Raw genomic sequence first — 27579 nt, 5'->3', positions numbered from 1 at the left:
CCTATTGCTTTCATTACAACCCAGTTTTTAGATAAATATTTAGTGAAATGGGATATACATTCATAGTGTCCCTCTCTATGTAGGAAGCTACTAATTAAAGTTTTGCTTCTAAAATAAATTTTATATTAAGAAAACATGGATTTTAAAAAATTTTTACAGGTGCTTATTTTAATATTCGTAATTTGGGAGCTAAGAGAAGGGGAAGTTGAATTTGTTAAGTTCTGTCTCTATATTTTCATTTTGATATTGAAATTACAATCAGTAAAAATGATAGTTTTAGCGGATTGTTTAATTCATATTAAAAAGAATAATCCATCGGTTCTTAACCCTATTTTCAGTATGATTAATATTATGCTTTCCTACCTATGTTCAATGTGCTTTTCTGTATAGTTATACTTACATAAAGCCATTTACATTTTATTTGAATGAACTTCTCACCTTCTAATTGCAATTGTAGCATTAGCCACACTAATTTTAACATTGTGTATATGTCTTTACCTGGTTGGAATTGTTAATATCACTTCTGATTTTTGTTTTTTCCCTAAGCTATGATCCACCTCATGAATGGCAAGCATAATGAGACTACTGTCGGTTTCGTCATCTAACTTAGGACAGGTAGCCTTTGAAATCTGAGAGGAATGTTTGTTCTACCATTAGTCAGTATGTGTCAGAGGAAAGACTTTTCTGCTTATTGGCTTTCATCTGAACTATCCTCTCACTTCCCATAAGTTTTTCTTATATTTTCTTTCTCTGGAAACTTGACACATGGGGAAAAAGGGAAAGAAAGAAAGGAAGGAAGGAAGGAAGGAAAGAAAGAAACAAAGGAGGGAGGGAGTCAGGGGAGAAGAAAACTAGAATAAGAAAGAAAAAGAAAATAAGAAGTAAGCAACTATGACCAGTTATATTGAGATTCTAAGATGTGTTCTCTCATAGGATATCAACCATCAGCGGTGTGGTAACTACTGTAAGATTGAATTTATTATAGTAGTAGCATGAATGCTTCTGCATTTGTCTTAGCTATCTTCACATTCCAATGTAGATTCGATCATTTTGATGATAGCTCAACATGAAGGATGAATGAAAAGAGCATGCATCTCTCTTCATCATGGAACACTCGCAGTTGAGTTTTAATGCAATTCCTTGAGTGTATCAAGAAAACGCTTAGAGGAAATCCCAAGCACTACACAATACATCCACTCATTTCTTGTTAATAACAGCCCTGTCAGATAAAGAGAGGCAGGTCTGTTTGCAGTGGTATCATTGTAAGCCTTGGGAAAGGGCTGCCTGTCAAGTTCAAATAGAAGTTTACAGAAAGCACTTAAAATTTAAAATGCCTAGATGGTTCTTTTAATCATATTGCACTATGCCTGTAGTTTTGATAGTTACACTTTGCCTCTATTAAAAGATGTCCATGTTAGTGGCCTAAGTTACATTCTTAGGTGATTGCAATCCAAAAGAAGTTCAAAAGTGTAACTTTTTAAGGCTATGCCTGAATGTAAAATACATCTTTTCATACCAACTGTATTAATTTTATTTTTGTTTATATTGGAATTTCTAATGGATAAAGAGAATTGTCTTATGTAAGGATCATGTGTTATGGATTATTGTGAATCATAATATTTCTCTGTCCTCTTACTTCTACAACTGAAGAGTATCCATTTCTATGATGCTTTTTCTGAAAAGTAAACCCGCATTAGTCTCTCTCTCTCTCTCTCTCTCTCTCTCTCTCTCTCTCTCTCTCTCTCTCTCTGTCTCTCTCTCTCTCTTTCTCTCTCCCTCTCTCTCTAATTTTAAAATAGTTTCTTTAAAATAATCAAAGTTTTTATTGTTTATGGGCTGGCACCAGACAGATACCAAGGCAAATTAAATAGAGGGTCTATAAACATTTTTCACTCCTTTTGAAAGTAGATGCAACATTTTGCATTTAGAAATTGTGTATTCAAATGAGTTTTTATAGTGACAGGTAAGGAGAAACTGAAGTATTTTAAAATATACTTTGTTATTGAGCTCAGAGTTTAAAGGTGTTTAAATGTAAATTATTATATTTCTGTTTAAATAGATGTTAGTCAAGCAAAAACAACAACAAATTTTGGAAAGCTTAAATCTTCCCTCAGCCATTGAATTAGTCAACGAGGTCAACCATAACAAAATACCACAGACTAAGAGGCTTAAACAACTGAAATTTATGTTCTTACAGTTCTGGAGATGCAAATCGGAGATCAAGGTGCTAGCAAGGTTAGTTTCCCAAACACCCTTTCATTGTTTCCTCACATATGGAGAGAGAGAGAGAGAGAGAGAGAGAGAGAGAGAGAGAGAGAGAGAGAGAGAGAGAGAGAGAGAGAGAGAGAGATCGAGATCTTGTGTCTCTTTTTATAGCACCAGTCCTGTTGGATCAGGGTCACTCTTATGAGTTCATTTATCTTTAATTATTTCTTTACAGGCCCTATGTCCAAATATATTCACTTTGGGGTTAGAACTTCAACATATGAATTTTGAGGAAACACAATTCAATTTGTAATAGCCATCAATTTGTCAGTTCTGAATTACTGAATATGTTATTGTCAAAAATCAATTATAAACCAAATTAATGCTGGACAGTTAAACAAGACTAAAATGGAAAAATATATATTCTGATTTATCAAATATGTCTCCTTAAGTCAGATAACTTAGTAGAGTTGAAAATAAGCCCTTGTAATTTATGATATAATTGCATTAGGAAAATGAGGATCCAGTTTGCTCTTATGACAAGAAAAAATTGAGGGGAGCCCCATAAACAATCTGAGCCCTTGTCACAGACTGGCTCTGCAGCATTCCATCCATCCTGTTAGATAGGTATCCTTAGACTCACCCCTGCTTCTCTAGCTTTCAGCAGAATGTTAGTATGAGGACAGAAGCAGCCAAGCAAAGGCCTAGTAACATTACCTTTGTAATACAACACATACTTCTTGGCACGAGAGGGCGGTTAGATAGAGTGATTGGAAAAGTACTTCTTCTTTTCTTTCTTTCTTTCTTTCTTTCTTTAGTTCTTCTTTGCTTTATTACTTACTTACTTCCTTCCTTCTTCCTTCCTTCCTTCCTTCCTTCCTTCCTTCCTTCCTTCCTTCCTTCCTTCCTTCCTTCTTTCTTTCTTTCTTTCTTTCTTTCTTTCTTTCTCTCTTTCTCTCTCTCTCTCTCTCTCTCTCTCTCTCTCTCTCTCTCTCTCCCCTCCCCTCCCTCCCTTCCTCCCTCCCTCCCTTCCTCCCTCTCTCCTTCTTTCTTTCTCTCTTTCTTTTCTCTTTCTCTTTCTCTCTCATTTCTTTCTTTCTTTCCTTCACGTTTTCTTTCTTTTAGCCACCTGCTGTTAAAGAGTGCTTAATCTTACGTAACAATATGGGTGTGTTAGGAGGAATACAAATAAGAACTCCATGTTACTTTAAGGTAATCCAGAATGTCATCTGCTGCGGTGAACCAGGGACATAGACAGAGATAATAGAAGTTGGTTTTGGAGATAGAGCTCCGAGGCTTTGCTCTACTGCTCAGAGTTTTGGTATCTCATTTTCGTACCTGCAAAAGGAGCATATCTTGTATCAACCTCATGAAATTGCTTTCAGGAGTAGACGTAATAGCCATAATACAGTAACTTGCCCATAATAAAGACAATGAAGAATGTTGTTATTCTTCCTTAGTACTATTGTATCAGAGTTTCATTTTCAGATTACACTCTTCAGTAGAAGTTTCCTTAGGGACATGGATTAAAATTTTGCATTATACTTCACTGTTGTTATAATTTTAATACTATAAATGTAGTAATCATGCAAAACAAACAAACAAAAAACAAACAAACAAACTATCATGTGCTTTATTGATTCTATTTTAGGCAAAATTACTGCTTGCATTTTTAATGGGACCCAGATAGTAGTTGGTGAGTATGCTGAGAGAATGATGAGAAGACAGCCCTGTAGGGAAATATGGTTTAAAAAGAATTCAAAAGTAATAGCAGGGCATAAAACACAGTGAATCACTGCTGAATCTTACCAATAGAAAATATTCCTTGTTTCAGGATCTAGCTTCAGATACCTATTCTGTCACTGGAGATGACAGAATCTCCAGGTTGGTGTCGTAAGTGGGTGAGAACCAGATATCAAAATGTTTGTATGCTAATTTACTCTGGGGCTCATATTGAGGAATGTACACGCTAATCTGTAAATTAATCCTTCTTAAATTTGTATGGGTTTTTTGATTCTTTCCCCCTCAGTCCTTGTCTATCATTCGACATAACATGAAGAGATAATAGTAATTGGCTGATGAGTTTAAGTGCTGCATTACTAGCGAAAGTTTTGGCTTCATTAAGAGCTTCTTCTGAACAGATTATAATATACTCATAGTGATTTTCAGGCTGTTTGGCAATTTGCAGTGCTTTGCTGAATCTGAAAATTGTTATATAATCAGTTACATGCCTTTGTGTATTTTTTATTCCACTTCAGTAAGCCCAAAGCAATTGCTAGAAGCAGGCAACCTTGATGAAAATGTAAAAATGAGTTGAGTTTTCTTGGTTACTTACCAAGAGTCATTTTTTCTTCTACCTAGCTGTACCTTTCCCCAGTTGACTGATATTTCATTTTCTGATGCCTCTCTGTCCAGGTCCTGATCTTCTAGATATCATTTTATTCTCTGTATATTAACTTGGTGTTTAAGAGAATAAGATTTGGATTGAGATAAAACTGGATCTAAATTCCAACAGTAATACTTACTAGTTAATGTATACTTGGGTGTGTCTCAGTTTTTCTATCTGTAAACTAAGTGAATTAATAGTTACGTCAGAAGTGGTTAATGTTCTTATTTATGTAAAGAACTTAAAATAATGCCTAGAAAGAGTAAATGCTAAAAAAAAAGGCGACCCTGTAAGAAGCATGTCAGCAATAGTGCATGAGGAGCACTGCCAACCCTTTTCCGTAGAAACAACCATAACTGGTGAAATATAGCAACCATTTGAAGTCCTTGGAAATTGTCCTAAGGTCATAAAGAAAATGGGGAAACATTTATTCAGGGAAAATATACTAAATCGTCATAAAAATAGTGAAAGTCTGTGATAACCTTCTTACTCCCGCTCCCTGAACTCAGCATGATGGAAGCTCTACAGGCAGGTAACAGCCAAAATCACAAAGTTCCCTCTTCTCACAGCTCTCAGTTGAGAGCTACAACATCTCTCCCAGTTCCATGTTGCAGAAGTTTTACTACAGGCAAGAAAGGCTGAGCAATCTGGTGTTCTCTTTATTCACTTAGCTACCACTCGTGGGACAAAAGTTCTATTTATGTGAGGCAGATTGAGAATGTGAGAACCACCAATCACCTTCACCACAGCTCACTCATAGCACAGCGATTTTAGAGTCGAGATGAGGCAAGCTGAGATGACAAGAGGCTACTGCTCCCAATCAGAACACGGCTTTTAAAGCAGGTGATCACTTTGAGAGAAGCAAGCCACTGTCCACACCTACCACTACACTACAGTGGCTTAGAGATTCTGCCCAGGGGACAGGCAGGCTGTAAAAAAAGAGTTTATAACCTTCCCTAAAGGGCCTGGATTTACTTGGAACAGAGTGTGGGGGGAAAAATCAGTGTGCTTGAAAAAGCAATACACATTATGGTGGTAAACAATTAAGAACACACTGGTAGCCATATAATGGTAATAAGCACAATGATACACTAGCTAAAATTTCAATAGAAAGTACTATAAAAAAAGGAGACAAAGAAAATCTCTACTGGTGTGGGATTAAAACCTCAAGGACTGGCTTCAAAGACTATTCTTGAAAAGAGGCCCTAATTCAATTGGCTCAAATTATATAGCACTTTATGCCCCAGGGTGCTATCAAAAACAATTCTGCATTCAGGTATCAATTAGTGGATGTTGGATATGATACCAGTTGAGTAATATTTGCTAGAAATTTACCAGGAAAGTCAGAGAAAAAAACACGGAAAGAGAGCGTGTCTCAAACCACTTTCATTCTGGGAATGGGGATTCAGGGTGACTCTATGCACGTTCATACTTGTTGCCTTTGAGGAGTGACATCTGAGGCTTCAGACTGCCGGGGAACTAGACTTCACTGAAATAATCTAGCCAAATAAACAGTGAATACATATCCAAACAAATGATAATAATAACAAGCTCTGGAATGGAGGTGAGAAGACGTACATAGAGTTGTTGCATTTAAAGCTAAAATTTCCAGTTTTCATCAAAAAAACAAAAAAACAAAAGACCAACAAACAGGAAGACATGCATAAAAAAAGGAAAACGAGATCAACATAGAAAAGAAGCAGTTAACAGAACTATCTTTGAGACGTTCCAAGTATTAGCTGTAGTAGACAAAGACTTAAAATAAGCTATTATAAATAACTTAAAAAAAATAAAGGTCACCATTCTTACAGAATTAAAGAAATATTTGGTTATAAAGTCTTATTAAGTTGATAATATCAATAAAAAGAGAAATGTAAATTATAATAAAACGACCAAATGGATATTCTCGAGTTGAAAAGAGCAAACACAAATTTAAAAAAAAGAAAAATATAGTGGGACTTTATAGTAATTTGAAGCTGAAAGAATGAAAGACCAGTTAACTTAAGATATATCATTTAATGATTATGTAATATGAAGAGTATATAGATTTAGAAAATGAGTCAAGCCTCAGAGAAATGAGAAATATCATTAAGCATATAAACATAAGTAAAGGGAGTAACAGAAGGAGAGGAGAGAAAAGAAAGAGAAAAATAATTGACAAAATAATGGCTGAAAATTTCCCAAATTTGATGAGAAAAATTAATCTATATACCAGGAATTTCAAAATACTCCAGGTAAAATAAATACAAAGAGATCTGAACCCAGACAAGTTACAGTAAAAATGTTGAAAAACAAAAATAAAATCTTGAACGGAGAAAGAGAAAAAAATAACTTGTCATGTAAAAGAAACAATGGCAGAGTTGATAGGAGATAATTTAATTCAATAATAATACTTAGATATTACAATACTAGAAGTACAATAATAGGTAGAACAATTAGTGAAAAGATCACCAAGAAAGTAGATGGCTTGAATGACACTATATACAAACTAGTCCTTACAGATATCCATAGAGAAATTCACCCAACAACAAAGAATAGTCTTTATTCTTTAATACATATGGAATATAATAAAACATATGTGAGGCCATAAAGCAAGTTTCAATGAATTAAAAGGACTGCAATTATACAAAGTATATTGTCTGATTACAATGGAATGAAATTAGAAGCAATTGAAGAAAATTTGGAAAACTGAAAAATATTTGGATAGTAAACAACATATTCCTAAATAACCTAAATGTATAAGAAGAAATCACAAGAGAAGTTACAAAAGATTTTGAGATTAAAGAAAACAAAATCCAACATACCAAAATATATGGCATGCAGCTAACACAGTGAATAAAGAGAAATGTATAGCTGTAAATGCCTGTGCTTAAAAAAAGGAAGAGCTAGTATTGATGATCTAATGTCTCCACTTAAAACACTGGAAAAAGTAAAGCAAATGATACATTTAAGGCAAATAGAATGAAAGAAACAATAATACAACGATAACTAATTAAATAGGAAAACAAAAGAGGAAAAACAAAAGTCCCACCTTTGAAAATATCAATAAAATGAACCTACCTTTAGCTAGATTGGTCCCCCTCCACCCTCCAAAAACAGAGTGAAGGAAGTCCCACAGTACTGAAATCTGAAATGAAAAGAAGGACATCATTGCCTTTCTTGCTAAAATAAATATCTAAGGAGATGAGTTCTGTACATAAATCTACCACAAACTTTAACTAGTGTTTGTTTTTATGTATGTATTAGAAGCTGTTAGTGCTGGGAGAAAACCTGGGGGATTCTTTCAGATAAGGAGGCTTCATGGAAAATGCAATTTACATGCCTTGAAAATTGGATATGCTACTGATAAGTTGTGTTATGACAAATGTCATTCTTGGTTAAGGGAATAGCATGAATAATTAAAAATTTCAAAAGTAATAATAACTAGTAGTATAGAATAGGAAGTATTAAGGAGAAGTAATGAGATAAGACACCAAAATGATGTGGAGCATGGAACGTGGAGATCAGAGAAGGATATTTTTTGAACTCATCATGGATCTATTTTTTGTAGAAATTTAATCAGCTGGGAGCATGTTGGAAGTAATTCTTGGGAGAAAGATGAAAGACAAGGATTTGCATAATGCATATGAGGAAACTAGCTGAAGTTGGAACTTATATAGTAGAAAGAGACGTTAAAGTTTGCTTCTCTGGGGAAGTATTTCAAGTTTAATGTGTAGGTACTAGGGCCTCATCGAAGTTGTCAGAGAAATAAGAGTAAAATGCTAAAAGCAACTCATACTGTTCTTTTCTTATTCCACATAGCACTAAGCAACCTTTAGCTTAACGGCCTACTCATTTGTGCCTCTCGCCCTTTCTATTGTAAACTTTTGGGGGACAGGAACCATGACTGCGTGCATGGCATTCAATAAACATTTGTTGAATATATGGATAAATGAAAGAAGGAAGAAATGTGTAACACATGATAATAGTTTTAAAAGTTCAACTATAACATTAATGTTAACAAACAAATAGTGAAACCCAATCAAAACAAGATGCCCTAATTATTTCAAGTTGCATGAGAACTGATTTCTCTAGATTTTCAAATATTAGGCAAATTATTTGCATTCTTAATGTACATAAGAATTGCTTTATCAAAATACAGATTACTGTGCTCTCACTACCCCAGTTTTTTTATTCAATAGGTTTTAGTGCCCCAAATTTCATTTCTCTTCCTTTCTTTTCTTTTCTTTTTTTTTTTTTTTGCTTCTTTTGTTTTATTAAATTTATTGGGGTGACATTGGTTAATAAAATTCAAGTGCATGATTGTGTAATATATCAACTGTACATCGCATTGCGTGTTCACCACCTAAAGGCAAATCTCCTTCTGTTGCCATATATTTGACCTGTTTACCCTTTTCTACTTCCCCCATCCTCCTTTCCCTCTGGTAACTACCATATTGTTGTCTGTGTCTATGAGTTTTTGTTTGTTTTGTTCATTTGCTGCTTTCAGTGTTGTATCCCACATATAAGTGAAATCATATGGTTCTTGACTTTTTCCAGTTGACTTATTTTGTTTAGCATAATCTCAATATCCGTTCATGTTGCAAATGGCAGTATTAGATATTTTCTTATGGCGAAGTAATATTGCAATATATATATATACACACATGTGTATATATGTATACATCATATATCATTTATATATATTTAATATCATATATCATTTATATATATTTATCTATATATCATATATAGATAAATAAATATATATATATATATATATATATATATATATATATATATATATATATATATATATCTCCAATCATCTATTGAAGGACACTGGTTGTTTCCATGTCTTGGCTACCGTGAATGATGCTGCAATGAACGTATGGGTACATATAGCTCTACAAATAAATGTTTTCAAACTCTTTGGGTAGATACCCAGAAGAGAGATTATGGTGTCATGTAGTAACTCTATTCTTGATATTTTGAGGAATCTTTATACTGTTTTCCATAGTGGCTGCACCAATTTACATTCCCACCAGCAGTGAATGATGGTTCCTTTTACTTTACAACCTCTGTAACACCTGTTATTATTACTTGTCTTGTTGATAATAGACATTCTAACAAGTGTGAGGTGATATCTCATTGTGGTTTTGATTTGCATTTCCCTACTAGCTAGTGAAGTTGAACATCTTTTCATATATTTGTTGGATATTTGTATGTCTTCTTGGGAGCAGTGTCTGTTCAGGTCCTCTGCCTAGTTTTTAATTGGATTGTTTTTGTTGTTGTTGTTGTCATTGAGTTGTATCAGTTCTTTATATATTTTGGATTTTAACTCCTTATCAGAGGGGTTCTTTGCAAATATCTTCTCCTTTTAGGTTGGTTGCCTTTTTGTTTTTTTGATGGTTTGTTTTGCTATGCAGAAGCTTTTAAGTTTGATACAGTCCCATTTATTTATTTTTGCTTTTACTTCTCTTGCATTTAAGAACAAAAGTGGAGGTTTCACTCTCCCTGACTTCAATTTATACTACAAAGTGACAGTAATGAATACAGCATGTTATTGGCAGAAAATCAGACCAATCGAACATAATTGAGAGCCCAGAAATAAACCCACATATATATGGGCAAATAATTTTTGTCAAAGGAGCCAAAAACATACATGGAGAAAACCTCTTCAATAAATGGTGGTAGAAAAATTTGAAAGCCATTTGCAAAAAACAAACAGACAAACAAACAAACAAAACTAGACTATTTGTCACCATACACAAAAATTAACCTAAATCTTCATTTCTAAAATGCTGCTAATGGTGAGTTAAGATGTGTATTGAGAAATGCTGAATTAGAATTATTTCTCCAATATTTTAATGTGGTTGTTCTCAGTAAGTAAGTTTAGCAACTATAAATATACAATTTTCCATACTTCATGAAAAAAAAAATAAAGCTAGAGATGAGTATTTTCATGTGGTCGGAAGTTGTATAATACAGTGAAAAGAGCCCATGTTGTAGCTCTAGTAGAACTAACTTTTGTTTCTACCTCCATTCCTTACATGCTTTTGGCCTTAAACACATCACTGACCTCTGAGTGAAGGTACATAGTAGTACTCAGTTTAACAGTAACATCATAAGAGAGTGACAAAAGCAATAGTTTGAGGATCAAAGAGATCTCTATGCAAGTCTCACATATATTCTAGTATGTGACAGGAAAATAATTTATTTGAACCTTAGTTTCCGCACATATAAAAATATTTAACTGATTGTGTCACTGTAAGGATTACAGTTAATACATATGAAAAGACTGAAACATAACTACCACATAAGTATTTAATAAATAATTGTTAGAATTATTTTTGTATTCACTCTTTTAAATTCTCTCTTTCAAAAGAGAAAAATCTTACATGCTAAAATGTATTATTCTTACTCAGTTTTAATTAGGATTATTCATCCATTTATTTCCTTTCTTTCAAATTCCATCCTAATTGGGAACTGGTTGTCTCTACTCTATCAGAATGCAATTTCTTCTCCTCATAAGCCCAACTTATTTTGAACCAACAGAAATGGTCCATATGGTATAACATATATTTATATAAATATAAAAGGAGGAATTTTGGATTCAGTGAAATGGTTTGCTATTATACCAATTTGGATATATAATGTGGAAATAAATAAAGACCAACCAAATAAGAACAAGTAAAGGATATTTATTCAGGGCTTGCTATATATAACAGGAGAGTAATTTGCATTTTGGCAGTCAAAGGTATGCAGGCAGAAGAGGAAAGCTTTACAGTGGAAATTGTTAGGGCTTCTTTCAGCCCTGAAGGAAGGCTATTGGTATGAGAAAGAAGGAGGTGGGCTAAACAGAAGTGAGCCATCCTATATGATTGGTTAGCGGTGTGTATTTGCCTTTCTCTGATGGTCCTACATTTAAAGTGAGTTCAAAAATTATGGAAGTTATAAGTTATTTCAAATTCTGGCCACTTGGGACCAATTATTGCTGGGGTTATTGTTTGACTTTCTAGATTGGTTGCTAGAGATAGCAGCCTGAGACTTCCTACAAGTCTGACTTACAGAAAGCAGGCTGGCTACCTGAGCTGGTTACTGTAAAAAAAAGCAGGAGAGGCTTGGTTTCCTGAACTGGTTGCTGTAAATTTGGGTCACAGATCGATTTTTATTTATGGTTTGAACATTGTCCATTTGAAGATTCGGTACTTCAATTAAAATGGTGATTTAATAGAAAGTCTTAATATTTTAAGAATTTCCTAGATTGACTTTTGCACCTTTGTAAAGATGTTGATATAAAAGTAAAGAGATAGTGGACAGTCAAATAAAAATAAAACAGAAATAAAAACAACATAAAACCCCCAGGGGCCAGTTAAAACTCATAGGGAAAGCAACAGGATGTACCTTTAAAAGAAAGTTGAGTTGATGTTCATTGTAATTTCTTTTTCTTTGTTTCCTCTATGATAGATATGAAAATAAATTTTATCTAGGGATAGTATTACACTATGCCAATTATAAAACGTTTCTTTAATTGTCAACTTTTTTGGTGAAAATGTCAAAGAATCACAGAAATGTATTTAAGAAATTAAAGGAAATAAGATAAAATACAGCATATATGGAAGGATATGTGTAGTGGATTTTTTAATAATTAATGTAATAGTGGTTTGCAAATATGCTGTACAATTTTATGAAATAATACAATAGCATTTTTTTTCCTAGCAACTGTTTTTCTTATTTTTAAGAAAGGCTAAAGTGAGTAAAACTCACTAGCCATGTTAAAGCAAAACTTGCAAGTGTTAAGAATAGAGATTTTTAAAAATTCACACATTTAGTATATTATCTTTAAAAGTTGTAGCTAGTTTATTTTCACCCTTTTCATTGTGAACCATTGTGATTAGATTAGATTATTTCACTCAACATTATTAGAGGCGACACTTTTGGTTCAACTTTTGTTCTGCAATCTGTAGAAAAACCTGTGGTTGACTTTACTTTTCGAAATAACTTAAAATAATCTCTTAAAGTATATATACATTAAATCTAACTTGCAAAATATTTTGAGATAGTAATACCAACTTTTCTAAATGATAGCTTTCTTGCTAAAATTTCATACATTTCAATAAGATCTTTCATTTATTTTACGACATATTTAGAAAACTCAGAAATAAAATGAATCCCTAATATTTTATCATGTTAGAGCCAGACTGCCTAGTTGGAATTTTGGTTCTAACTCTTACCAAATGTTGACCTTGGACAAATTGTTAACATCCCCAGGCTGTAATTACCTTGTCTGTAAAATAGATGTAATAGTAGTATCTACTTCATGTGGTTTTTTTTTTTTTCCTTTTTTTTTTAAAGATTAAATTACTTAATGTGTGCAAAACACTTAGAACTATACCTGGTATAAAGTAAATGCTGAAAAAATTTAGCTATTTTTCTTATTTTTATTTATGATACTGAGAAAGAGCCATTAAATGAAAAAAAATGATGATGAATGTTTTGAATTTCATTTTAAGCAATAAGCTATGTCCTAATACTTCAAATACAAACAGTTCCAGGACTAGAAACAAATCCCATGCAATTATTTTCAGCAGAACACTGTTAGTAATTTATTGAGTTCTGTTGAATTGGTTTTACTGTTGTGTTAACTTCTGTTTTTGATCCTAGTTATTTATTTGAGCAGAAATAAGATTTGGAGATAATCAATGTTGACATGATGACTATAGGACTTGGGTTATTTATGAACTATCACTGAGGGCTCAGTGAAAAATCTAAATCTGCTCAGGATTAAGCATATCAAATGTGGAAATAGTAAACAGTGGAATTCAGCATAGCAGCACAGAAAAAAATACTGGACTTAGAATTTAAATACATAGTTTTAAATCTTGCTTATGACAGCTATGTAACATTTACTTAATTTTTATCATCTTCATTTGCTTGGTAAATGGAGGTAATAACACATATTTTCTAAATGTTTTGAATATGCAGTGAGTTAATTCCTGAAAAAATTAATGTCTATACATTTTGTTGTTAGTGTTGCTATAGAAGATTGATTATTAGTTATTTTGTTACTTAGAGGCAAGAAATATAAACCAGTGTGAATTTTTTCATGGGCAGCCTTATAAAAGAAGGATTTCAATCCTTCTCTAAAACTGACTGAAAACACTTAAAGACTACCCTAATTTTTCCAGTGACACTTGGATAATCACACAAGTCAAAACCAGATATTATGATTCATCTCTGCCAAATACAGTAAAGTTTGGATGAAATGAAAGATGGTTTTAAGAACATGTATGCATGTGTATGTGTGTTAGTTCTGCTGACTTCCCAACAAGAAAGTAAAGGTAAAGAAAGAACCATTCAACATTTATTTACTTTGAATTACAAGGTTGAAAACTGTGGTGGAGAAGTATAGAACACCCAAAGAAACTAAACAACAGAAATTAGATATTTTCATTTTTTACTACCCTACAATCTCATTTTGAGAAATGGCTTTGAGATGACAGAGGATAGAAGGAAAGGGAATATGACCTTTGTCTTGATAACTGCTGACCAGAGTCAAGGAAGCAGAGATTTAAAATAGTAAACACTAAAGCATCAAACAGAACCTCACTTGAAGTATCTCATAGAGAACTGAGAGGGGAAGAATGCTGAAAACCAAGGGAGATGTATGTTCAAGGTAAAATCAACAAGTGTTTTAAACAACATTTCTGAATTGCTAGCTGCTCTAGATCATTCCCTTTCCCCACCCCCCAAAGCATGCTTAAACAAACTGTGGAACCACCTAGAACTGATCTCATTCAAAAGATCTTAAGGCAGTGTATTAGTGAGGGTTCTCCAAGGAAAGAAAACCAACAGGATGTGAATGTATATAGAGAGATTTATTTTAAGTAATTGACACACAATTACAGGGACTTGATGAATCCAAAATCTGATGGGGGTAGACTAACAGACTGGAGACTCAGCAAAGAGTTGCAGTTCTAGTCGAAAGGCAGTCAGGGGGCAGAATTCCTTCTTGCTTAGGGGCCGTCAGTCTTTGTTTTATTAAGGGCTTTCAACTGGTTGGATGAGGCCCACCCACTTCATGGAAAGCTTTGGCTTTATTCAACATTCACCAATTAAAATATTAATTTCATACACAAAAATACCTTCACAGAAACATTCAGAATAATGTTTGACCAAATATCTGGGCATCATGGCTCAGACAAGTTGATAAATAAAATTAACTATCATGGGCAGTAAAGAAGTAGGGTTGCTCTTAAATGAAATAAACAAAAATTTAAAAGTAGTAAAAAAATATCAAAAGTGAAAGAAAAATTAAAATATTCCTCAATAAAAAAATCTCAATGGAAAACAAATTATTTTCCATATTTTATTAAAATTAATGTAAATATGGACTTACTGAAAAAACAAAGCAGGTCAGATAACATCATTTTTCTGTTCAAACTTTTTATTGGCTGTTGAGTTCATTTAGAGAAAAGAAAATCTTTGGAAGGATTTATAAAGCCTTGTATTATTTGGTCCCTTATTAATTCTCTGACCTCATTTCTTTCTACATTTCCCCTTCATCACAGAGCTCTAGCCACACTCGCTTCTGATGTTCTTGACGTTCCAGCACGCCTTCCCCCTGAATCCTTACACTGGAGGTTCCTTTTGCCTTTTCTGAGGTGGTTGCACAACCACCTCCTTCACTTCTGCCCAGTGTTTGCTCAATTTTACCTTCTCAAGAAGCCAAGCGTATTTAACACTGCAAATTTCCCCACACTGTTTTCACACATTCACCTTCCTTTCTCCGCATTGTTTCTTCTTTTTTTCCATAGCAATGATCATATTCAAACATTCTATATTATTCACTTTTTTTCAGTTTTGCCCTCGCCACCCTGACCCGATTAAAATGTAATTTACACTGGGCAGGGACTTGGTGGGGTTTGTTCATTGATATATCAGAAGCATCTAGAATAGTATCATAGCAGGTAGACAAAAGATTTGTTAAATGAATAGATAGATGAATGAATGAAGCAGTGATTTTGAAGAAAAAGAATATAAAGCAGTGCTCCTATTCTAGAAAAAAAGTAGAAGCCAATATTATTGAAGTTGAGCCATAAAAAATAGTAAAAATGTACAGGTACAGATAAAATTAAAATTAAGGTAAATAATATTTTGCTCAACCATGCAAAGAAGCTTGAATGTCTATGATGTATTATTTTTTTAGGGATACAAAAAATTCCAAACTTTATCTTAAAACACAGAAGATATTTACAATCCAAATGCCTGAAAATATTGAGAAACTTCAAGAACAGACATTTCTCAAGTACCAGGACAAGAAATTTTCATCAGTGAATTATTTCAACGAAATATCATTCTGAAAATGAGATAATTCTGCTATAATTCAAAATGCCACAATGCACTGTAGGAGAAAAAAGTTTCCCAAATTCAGTTTTGACCCTACCCTAAGCCTGCTTGCTTCACATGACAAAAATAGCAGTGAAAAAACTAACTTCACTAATGAATTTAAAAGAAAAAAAAAACAGAAAATAAAAAATCAAGAAATATATTAATACATATTCTGATACCAAAAAAAGTATCAATGATTTTAAGACTGTGAGAAATCAAGCTAGAAGATTAACTATTATAATTTACCATTTTAAATGTTGAAAAACAAAACACAATGTTACAGCAATTAACCTTGGTTGAAAGTAACATATGAAGGCATAAATGTATTATTTAGATATAATTGGAAAATCAAAAATAGAATCTAATATATATGATAATTCCATGTGTGCTAAAAAAGACATTTCAAATAATTTGGGAGAAAACTGAGTATTCATTATGACAACTGGCCAGTCAGTTGTAAAAAAAAAAAAAAAGAAAAAAATGACCTGCAACTTTACGTGACTACTTGTATCAGGTGTAATTCCAGACGGATCAAATATTTGAATGTCAAAATGAGGCCAGGAGGTTATTAGAAGAAAAAACACATATTTTAAAAAGATAAACCTGGAATGGAGAAAACATTTTTAAATATAGAAACATACTTAAAAAGATGACAAATCTCACAAAAGATTTAGAGATTTGATCTTATTATATTTTAATAGAAAACTAAAACACAGAAAATAATATTAAAATTTAGAAAGCAATGGCATGCTGGAAAAATATTTTAGATTACATATCAAAAGTAAAGAATTAACCCTCTTTTATATAAAACAAAAATTCTTAAAAACCAAAAGACAAGAAAAAACTGTTGCCAAAAGATGATTCACACATACACAAAAACACAAGAACTTACAACCATCTAAATATGATGATCTGTTTTTACAAGGAAAAAGTGCATATTAAATGAGGAAAATGTGACACATACGATGGGCATGTGATTTTATTGCTATTATTTTGAGAAGAAAACACTAGGACTGTAAGTTGGTGAAAAACATGGTTTTGGAGCACAATTTGAAACATATTGTAAAATATGAAATACACATATTCTTTGGCCCACCAATCATTATTTGCATAAAAATAACACAGATTTCATATATATTATAAATCTGCATATGTATGAATTGTATATAGTCTCTGTGTGGAGACATACATCTATAAGCAGTGCCTAGAATTACAAAGAAATTATTAAGACTGGTCATCTCCTTGCTAAACCCAGGGTACAGGAGTAGAGTGATGAGTAGTCAGGGGAAAACAAACAATAACAGAGACATTCAATCTTCATCGTAAATTTACCAATGCATTTATTTATTTATTTATTTATTTATTTATTCATTTATTTACTTTACTTGTGTACTCTTCAGTGTTTTTTTTTTATTGTATGCCCTGATTGTTCTTTATGTTTTATCTTAGTGTTTCTTAGGTTCACCTTAGTTCATAACACATGACAATTATCAGTCATGTATAGTCTGCTCTGATTAATTAGTTGATCAGTTATTTTTAATAACACAATGAGCATTCATGAGTTCAAAACCCTGCACCAAGGCTAGAACTTTTGACAATAAACAACATGTACTATAAGTTCCCAACATAAACCATATACCTACCTTCTCCTACCAGAAAAAACAACTATCATAAATTCCCTATGTTTATCATTTTCTTGTTCTCCTCTTCACATTGTCTTATTTATTGTCTCTACATATATATTCCTAAAATATGTGTATTTTTTTGAAATTAAAAAAAAAAACTGTGAAAAGTGTGGGGACTTAATTTTAAACTACATATTTTATTTCTAAGATTCACTGATATTTTGGAACATTGCTAGATTCAATAACTGCAGTTAATATTCCATTGAATGAGTATCCTGTAGTATATTAATCTAGTCTCCTGCTGATCATCAGTAGACTTGTTTCTAAGTTTTCATTGTTATCAGCTTCTCCTATAAACATTCTGGAACATGTTTGCTGCTGTTGATAGATACTTAGGCAGAGAATATTCAGCAACAGGAGAAAATGTCTGTTTTCCAGTGAGGATGTACCAATTTACAGTCCCACTAGCAATGTATCAGAGACCCTCTGACTAATATCTTGAACACTTAGCAATCTTCATGCATTCAAGTTTTTGTAATTAATTGGTTGTAAACAGCATTTTTTTGTGGTCTTGTCTTGCATTTTTCTGATCACCATTGATGTTGAGTATCTTTTCCTATGTCTGTTTTCTCTTCTGTAAAATGCTTATTTATTTATGTCTCTTGACCATTTTTGTATTGGGTAGTTTGTTCACTTCTTATTGATTTGTGTGATTTATGTATTTTTGAAATGTAAATATGATTTCATTTGTTCATAACTTGCCATTTTCCCTCTCTGAAAGTAACTTTTGATGAAAAAAAGGTTGTATGTAAATTTAATATATGGAAACATATTCACCTTTTAGAGTCAATCTTTTTTATGTTTTAAGAAAATTTCCATACCCAATGTTTAAGCATATATTTACCTATATTTTATACTATTAGGTTGGTGCAAAAGTAATTGCGGTTTTTGCAATAATTTTAAATTTTTTAAACCACAATTACCTTTGCACCAACCTAATAAAAAAAAAAATTGAAGTTTTGTTTTTATCATTTGTCCATAATCTATCTGGGTTAATTTTTGTGTTAGTGTGAGGAACCGATTCATCGTTTCCTGTTTTTCCATATGTATAACAAATTTCAAAGATCAATTTTGATGAATAGTTTCTACCTTTACCATTTGATTGCTTTTCTAATTAAAAATAAAAGCAAAGGGAAATAACAAACACAATCTTAGGGTCTAGGATTAAACTCATTTTCACATGGACATTAATCTACTTAAATAGATACACTTACATCATTTAAAACAATTCTATGTTATTTTTCAAAGTAATTATTAGGGAGAGATTTACATGTCCATATGTACCCTGTGCTTATTTTCCAGTTATTTTTTGTTGTTGTTTTTATATTTCCCTCAAATTTTGCTATGAATGAACTAAGAAAATTCAAGGTAGGGCACTTAAGTATCAAATTAAAAGCAGGGTCCAGGATGCTAAATTCTCAAATAGAAATATTACATATTATAACATTATAAATTTTATTGTCCTTTTATTATTTTTAGGCACTGTTCAGTTATACATGCATGATCTCATTTTATCCTTACAACAAGTCATATAGAGAGGTTTTATTATAGTCCCTAATTGGCACATGAGGGGGATTTAGACAGGTTATGTAATTTGCCTACATCACGTCATGTTTGAAGTGACTTGAACCTAATTTTCTATTATTCAAAAACATAGTTATATCCTATTATGTGAAATTATTTTTCTACTACCCTAATTTTTTTTTTCTGTTTCTCATCCTGTATTGTCTATGACTATTTCTATGTTTTACCTCTGTAGCTGACTGAACAAATTATGCTCGGTCCTAATCCTCTTTTCATGAATGTGTCTTTTTTAAACTCCCAGATATTTTTTTTTTCTTTTCACATGTTTCTAAGAATGAAACAAGAAAACAAAATCTAGGATATTTGAGTGTGAAGTTACAAAAGAGATCAACTATCAAATAAAAGTTATTGCTTTCCACTATTCAAACCAGATCCCAAATATTATTTCTTTTTTTAATGTTTATTTTAATAGCGAGTGTGTTGTACCACATGTATTTTACCAAGAATATATAAGAAATGTACCTGATCTTTCTTAATGGAAGTTGTTTTACTTTTAGAAACAGAGTTTTTGAAAGGAGTATTGGTTTAAATATATATATATATACATATATATATATATATATATATATATATATATATATATATATAGATAGATATAGATATAGATATAGATATAGATATATATATATATATATAGATATAGATATATGATATATATAGATATATATTTAGAATATATATTTAGCACTGTATACAGCATTAATTGAATAGTAACCAGCATGTAATTTCAACATTAAAATGTAACTACCAAAATAAAGAAAGCATTTTCTCCAGATGCCACCATACACCAGTAGCCCATCAAGCCCAGTATGACATTGATTCTTTCCCACTGTTTGAGCACCGATGCTCAGCAATGCCCTTGCTTGCAGATTCTGTCTTGGATGGCTCCATATGCTACTATAAGCTGGCAGGATAATCATTGGTCTCTGACAGAGGGTTGGCTGCGGCAGTCAACATGTCAAAGGGAGTAGCCAGCTACTTACTGAGCTTTAGGTGGCGCTGCCAGATGCCTTATCAATAGTCTGTGCTGACGCAGAAGATTTATGAAGAATCCACACTGAATCAGTGTAGACACTGCGTGGGTACACAGAATCATTAGTTTTCTTCATATATCAGAATGGAAAGTCTTTCACTGTTTCTTACACATACTAATATTTTTTTTTTAATAAAAACTATTTACATATGAGCATAATATCTTCTCCCATAGCTTCACATCCCCAACAAGTCCCTTAAGATTATTTTTTACTGCTCAATAGGTGTTTGTGTGTGTTTATATATTTCTTGTGTATGTGTGAAGAACAGGGTAAAGGATGAATTTATGTGGGCCAATAGTTTTTTTTTTGTTGTTTGTTTTTTTTAACTTGGAGTATATAATGGATTATGTCTGTGAGTTAAAGAGAAATACTTTTGTTATATTTTAATTTAACATTGAGCAAAGTTGCCTGGTGATACCCTAGCAGATTACCTGTGTTTCAAACATATTCCTTCTTATCCCCATTGAACAACAGCTAGCCAAAATCGTACGGGTCATCAGGGTTAATATTCCTGCCAGTATGGTAATACTCACCATTGTCTCCTCATCTCTTAGCAATAGAAACCTAGAAGTTACTAGGTGGCTTACCATAGTTTAAATCTGAATAGGACACTTGTTTCCCCCTCTCCCTCTCACACACCCCCCCTACAGAAGTGATCCCCTTGGGGAACCATGATCTCCATATACATAGTGGTTAAAATTGTGTCTAAAAGAACCAAAATTCTCCAAGTAGGCCACTGTTGGGGCCACTTGTGCACTCACTGTTTGATTTTCAGTTCATGTATTCTGAGGGCCAGCAGCTTCCAGGCATTAGAGTATGTGATACAGGTAATGAGTTTCATGTACAGGTAGACACTGCCTCCTTCCTCTGTGTTAACGCGGGTTACCTGTTGTGATGTAATAGTATATGGAATCATGTTCTGATGAGTCACTCTACCTCCTTAGTTATTAGTGGTGGATAAAGTGCTGCAAGCAGGAAAGGCATAACCATACCTGAAATATGTATTCAAGGCAAGATGGATCACTGACATCCCAGGATGGGAAGGTTCCAGTGTAATCAACATTCCACGATACAGATAGTTGCTGTCCACAAAGAATGAGGATGTATCGGCGCCTCAGCATAGCAATCTGTAGCTGGTAGATTGGACTGTTGTTACTGTAGCTGGTTCAACTTTGGTGAGTGGGAGCCCATGTTGTTAGGCCCATGCAGAGTGTCCCTTCCACTATGGCTACTCTATTCATGTGCTTATTGTGGTTAATACTGTGATGGCTGGTAACAGCGGCTAGATGATGTCAACTGGCTCAGCCATTCTGTATCCTTGGGTATTTACTTTAAAAAACACTAGATGATCTCTGTTGGGCATTGCCATACAAAACAAAGCTGTTCACACTTTGTACCCACTCTCATTGGCCCATCCACATATTTATTTCAAAGACTTTTTTGTCCCTCAGCTTCCAGGCTTTTTAATTTTAATTTTTTAATTTTTTTTTTATTTTGACCAATTAGCCAATTCACATGGCATTACCTCTGTGCAAGCACATGCACACACACACACACACACACACACACACACACACACACACAGAGTAATTTGGTTTCCCTCCTACAGATCTGCCTTAGGGAGAATATTCCCTCGTCACCATAGCCATGGTGAAGTGGGCTCTCTACTCCAATGGCAATCCACTTTTAGCATGCTCAAACTCACATTAATTCATCCTTGAAACACACTCAGGCATTTTCCTCCTCTGTCAGCTGATCATAAGGGGAGCACCATGTAGTCCTAGCTGTGAACTGAGGTTGCAGAATCTGTGCAGCAGGAGTGGATGGGATTGGAATCTGCCCTGTGGTTCTTTTTCTCCCTAGTCATAAATGTACTTTTTCTATTTTATTATGTATTATTCCTGGACCTATCTGATGATATGACATGATGTATAAGTCTAAGAGAGCCAAGGTTGTTCTGGATACTCTTCAGAAATGAAATGTACTCCCACTCAAAATTCAGTTTGAATGTCCAGGCTGATAATGCCACACATATGCCAAGAACAGTATGAAAAGTCTATTACTCACATAATGAGCTTTTCTGTGGAGATCAGAGAAGTTCTGTAGTAGGTTCAAAAATGGACTGAGAGAGAGATTAAGGAGGCTGGATTGGGGTTTTTATTGTGGTTAAGGGGTGGGGCCTGGAGGAGGGTTGCTGCTAGTGTCAAAGGAGGGAGCGCCTGGGCTTTCTTACAGGTTTGCCAAATGTAGGACACAGGGCACAGAGAGAGGGGGTGAGGCTTAAAGGCTGTTAGCAAACATAACACGGACGTTATGGGGAGTTATAGCTCCATGGTCATTTGATTTCTTGTAGCTCAGTAGCATACAAGTTTCAAATGGTGCACTAACTCCATTTTTTTTTTTTATATTTGCTGATAAAATTACCTTGCTCAAAACTCTAAGGGCTTACATTCTCCTATTAGGGCTTTCCATGAGCCCCACCCAATGTCTTGTATTCCCATGGATACCTTTAATATTACAGGGTCTGCTGAGTCATATAGACCATGTAACATGGCTGCTTTGCACCTCAACACAAACCTGCTGCAAAAAAACCTTTTCCATCTTTGGGTATTATTTAAACTAATGGTATTTTGTGTCATCCCAAAATGGGTTGAAATAATATCTCCAAATATGATGTATACAACTTCCATATCTCAAAAAATTTACTGGGCATTATGATTCCTTCTTTATGTAGTTAATGTGAGGTGAAATAATTTGTTCATTATTTGTCACGTGGTACACATACATACAACCAAATATAGCGACATACCACTAGATACCCCTAAAAAATTCACTGTTGTAAGGGGCGTGAATCTTTATAGGCTTTATCTCTCATCATCTAGAGCACCAAGTGTTATCATGGTTCCAATCATACTGCCATTTTTCACTCACCTACTCTGATTAACTTAATATTATTAATATATTAAAGAACATGATAATCCAGGTTTGGGCAAAAAATATAGTATGTGTCATCATCCTCTCGACGTAAATGTAAACTGCTTTTGATTTTCTTTACTGATAGAGAGTAAATTGCTAAATCAATGACTGCATACCATATTCCTGAGGCTATATTAGTCTTCACTAACGAATATACCACATTAGCACAGTGTAATTGAGGTTATTATTTGGTTAAAATGGCATAATCTACTATTGTCTGCCAGGGTCAACATAAGGAGTTGATAGGGGCATTTTAGGAACCACCACTTTTGCATCTTCGGTCTTTATGAGTGTTAATCTTGGCTGTTTCATCTAGATACAGTATTTTTTATTTAATAAATTCTCTAAAATAGAAAATCAGTTTCATAGACTTCCACGTGACCTTCTTCACTATAATAAGTCTTACCTATAGGCCAAGGAACCAATGGATGGGTTCTGCCAACTATCAATATGTCCATTCATTTTATGTATCCAGGGACCAGAAAAATTACCACCTATATTGTAGAAGCAGCAGACCCACTGGGAGCCAAATTCCATTATAACCTGGCTCCCATGTACTCTCAATTAAAATAGTGAGTTATGATGATACCTTGGGTTATCAATGTCAAGTTTTACCATGTGTTCAGCAGTCCTTAACATGTTTGTGTATTCACTATTTCTTTGTTTGGGCCAAGAATATCTGATTCGGGGTAGCTGGGAATTAACCTCTGTCCTTTTTCCTTTGTGACTCTTTTATGTCATGCATGACAGGACACTGCAATGGTTAACATTAGTTGGGCAGTAGCTCAGGATAACAATCTGACAAGGTGTTGAGTCTGCTAACCATGGAATCAGAGTGAAGCCCTACAGCAGCCTTTAGGAAGAGACAACCTTGAACCTCACAAGTCTCCTTCACCATCAGTCGTATCCCATTTGTTTCTGGCAGCAGGCCAAAGTGAACCTAAGGCCTCTTAGAGACTTCACCTTCCATCCTTCAAAGAGCCAGCACCACCCTGGGATGGGGTTTAGGGAATAAACCCTTACTATTTCTTCATACCATGGTGCTGTTATTGTGACCTGTTTGTTGTGCCAAATCTGTCTCACTAGGTGGTGCTGGGCGTGTGCCACAGGACAGAATATAACATGAATTCTGCCAAGGTCAAGGCAGATAAGTACCACTCAGGAAAGAGACCAGTACATGATTTGAGGCCACTGAGAACAGATAATATGTATACCAGGCTCACGTGGTACAGAATTTATTTTCAAAAAGAGAGAGTGTGTGAACAAGATTCAGCCCCCAGCAATATGGCAGGCTCCTATGCTATCAGATCCATTCTGCAGCCTATGTGCACACAGGGTGGCTGCTTGCTCCCTGCCTCATTCTGTGATACAAGGACCCCATCCTTGCTCCTTAGAGTCTGAAATACAGATAGGTCAACGATCAAGGGTCATCGATGCAAACATAGCTAAGCAGTTCCAAGAAAAGTTTACATGTACCCTATCCAGAGGAAAAAGTCATATGCTGGGTGTACTCTGGGCTCTTTGCATGTAATGTGGTTTGTAAGCTTGTCAGAATGTCCTGTTTCTTCTTGGGAATGGACACAAGAGAGGCATTTGGTTGCTCTTGAACCCTTCCCACACAAACACTGTATCTAAAAGAATAAGCAAAGCAGGTTCAGACAGAGAGAGTAGTTACAATATGTTATAAGTATAACAGAGATCTCATCTAATCATATAGGAAGCTCTGGAGCTTTAAGAGGTAGTCCTGAATTATTCTGAATAGAATTTTGGGTATGTTATAGACTGCATGTTTGTATCCCTGCAATATTCATGTTGTAACCCTAATCCCCAATGAAATGGTATAAGGAGATAGTGCCTTTGGGAGCTAATTAGGTTTAGATGATATCATGAGAATGAAGCCACTATGATGAGATTAGTGTTCTTATAAGAAGAGACATAGACTCAAGTTTGCTCTCTCAGCCATGAGGATGTAGGGAGAAAGATGATGTCTACAAGCCAGGAAGTAGACCCTCCCCAGACATTGGATCTACCTGTACCTTCATCTTGGAATTCCTAGTCTCCAGAACTATGAGAAATAAATGTTGATTAAGCCACCCACAGTCTACTTTTGTTATAGCATCCTAAACTAAGACAAGGCAAGCATTTATATTTCTGCCATGACCAGTCATTGGCTGCTATCTTCCCTCAAGTATGAGATATAACCTTAGGCAAAAGAAACTTAGGCAAGGCAGTTTCTTTTGACTGGTAGCAATTCCCAGAGGGCCATCCTGGCTGCTAGAGGAATGAGTACTTGGATAATAAAGAGGGGTCTGGTGGTACATCATAAAAAACACTACTCTGAAATGAGGATTTTATAATATATAATTCTAGATTGTATTAGGATTCTATTTTGATAGTTTTTGAACATAAAGGAAACTAATATAGGATCATATATCCGCTCCTTTCTATAGATTAGATTTTTGTTGTCAACCAAGAGAAAAAACATTATTTATATGCACTCAGTAAAGAAACTTTTAAAAAATTAAAATATTTTCTAAAGAACTACATGCTCTTTAAAACATTCCTTCCATTAAACCCACTGTCTAAGTCCATACTCATTATTTTTGAAAGAGAAATAGGTATAATCCAGAGGAAACTTTCAGATTCGTATCTGATTGGTATAATTCCCATGGTCAGTAGATTTCACTGGATTTTCATTGGCAATGCAGTAAAGTACACACTCTGTGGTGTGATATTCAAGGCACTTCACAATATGACTCCAGATTTTATCTCTCCAGCTTTATCTATCCACAGTGTTTTTTGCTTTCTTACTCCAATTTCTCCATACAATCCAGCTTTCAGTCAAATCAAAGCTATCAAATTCCCACAATTTGTTTGCACTTGGCCCCCACTCTACCTACTTCTTGTGATGATTCCACATGCCCTTTCTGACCCCACTGTCCTAATCAATTGAAATTCTGTAGGAGCCAGATCATATTAAATCCTACCTCTCAATGGAGTATTTCCTGGAAATCTTCTAGAAATTTTCATGAAACATGCAGTATTTTCTACATTAATGAATGCATTCAGAAAACAAAGTGATGCTATGGAGGAAAATTCAGGGAACAGTGAATTTGGTTATAACAAATCAAGCAGAATGCATGCCTGCACTGGAACTCTTTCATTGAAATGGAGAACCATTTTTGCATCTTCCTTTATCAACATTTTTATTTTTAGCAACTAATCAAACATTACTTTTGTCAAACAAAAACTTACAGACACAGACACCAGTTTAGTGGTTACCAGAGGGAAAGGGGGCAGGGAGGGAGGGAGAAAAGGGGAAAAGGGGTCAAATATATAGTGATGGAAGGAGATTTGACTTTGAGCGGTAAACACACAATACAATATATACATGATATAGAATTGTACACTTGAAACCTATATCATTTTGTTAACCAATGTTACCCCAAGAAACTTAATAAAAAATGCACATAAAAAATGCACACACACAAAAAAATTTCAAACATACATGATTCTGATTTTGATCACCCTCATCTACTTCATAGGTCATGCTTATTATAGGTTTAATAAATTCTGATACCTGTCAGGACATGTCTTTCCTCATTGTTCCCATTCTTTCATGAGTTTTGTTATTATTCTTGACACTTTAAACTCCCTCAAAACACACACAAAAATTAGAATCATTTTATAAGTTCCTATAACTCTGTTGACATTTTAATTGTAATTATTTGAAACTGTAGTTTAATTTGGGGAAAACTAGCATCTTATGATATAATTTTCCTATATCTCATTGTGCAATTAATCTCCTTTTATTTAAGTCTTCTTTATACCTCATTTAAAAACTGTATTTTTTTCTATAGAGATGTTGTATTATCTTGTTACATTTATTTTTGGTTATTCTTTGATACTAATGTGAAGTTTTCTTTTTCTTTAATTTATATTATCTTTAAAAATATTGAAATACAAAAATTAAATAAGCATACAATAAGATTAAAGGACAGAACAGGATTTTGGGGACAAATATAAAGAAAACATATTTCTGTCTCTTAAATATTAAATAAGAATATAATGTCATCAGAATCATATTTTATTAGAGAAATCAAAGCTTTTAGAATGAAATGTTTACCATCAATTCAAAACAGTGACTTTACTAAATTATATTCTAATTCTAATGAGGCATTTATTAAATAAAATATTAAATTTTTTTTATTAGTTTCAGGTATACAAAACAATGTTATAGTTAGACATTTATACCCTTCACAAAATGATAACCCACCCTAAATAAAAATACTTTAAAGCTAGTTTAGATTATTTCAGAAACTATATCTCCAGTCAA

This window comes from Rhinolophus ferrumequinum, chromosome 2, assembly GCF_004115265.2.
Source record: "Rhinolophus ferrumequinum isolate MPI-CBG mRhiFer1 chromosome 2, mRhiFer1_v1.p, whole genome shotgun sequence".
Classification (NCBI taxonomy): Eukaryota; Metazoa; Chordata; class Mammalia; order Chiroptera; family Rhinolophidae; genus Rhinolophus; species Rhinolophus ferrumequinum.
The sequence above is the reverse complement of the archived record's forward strand: the minus strand, read 5'-3'. Positions refer to the sequence as shown.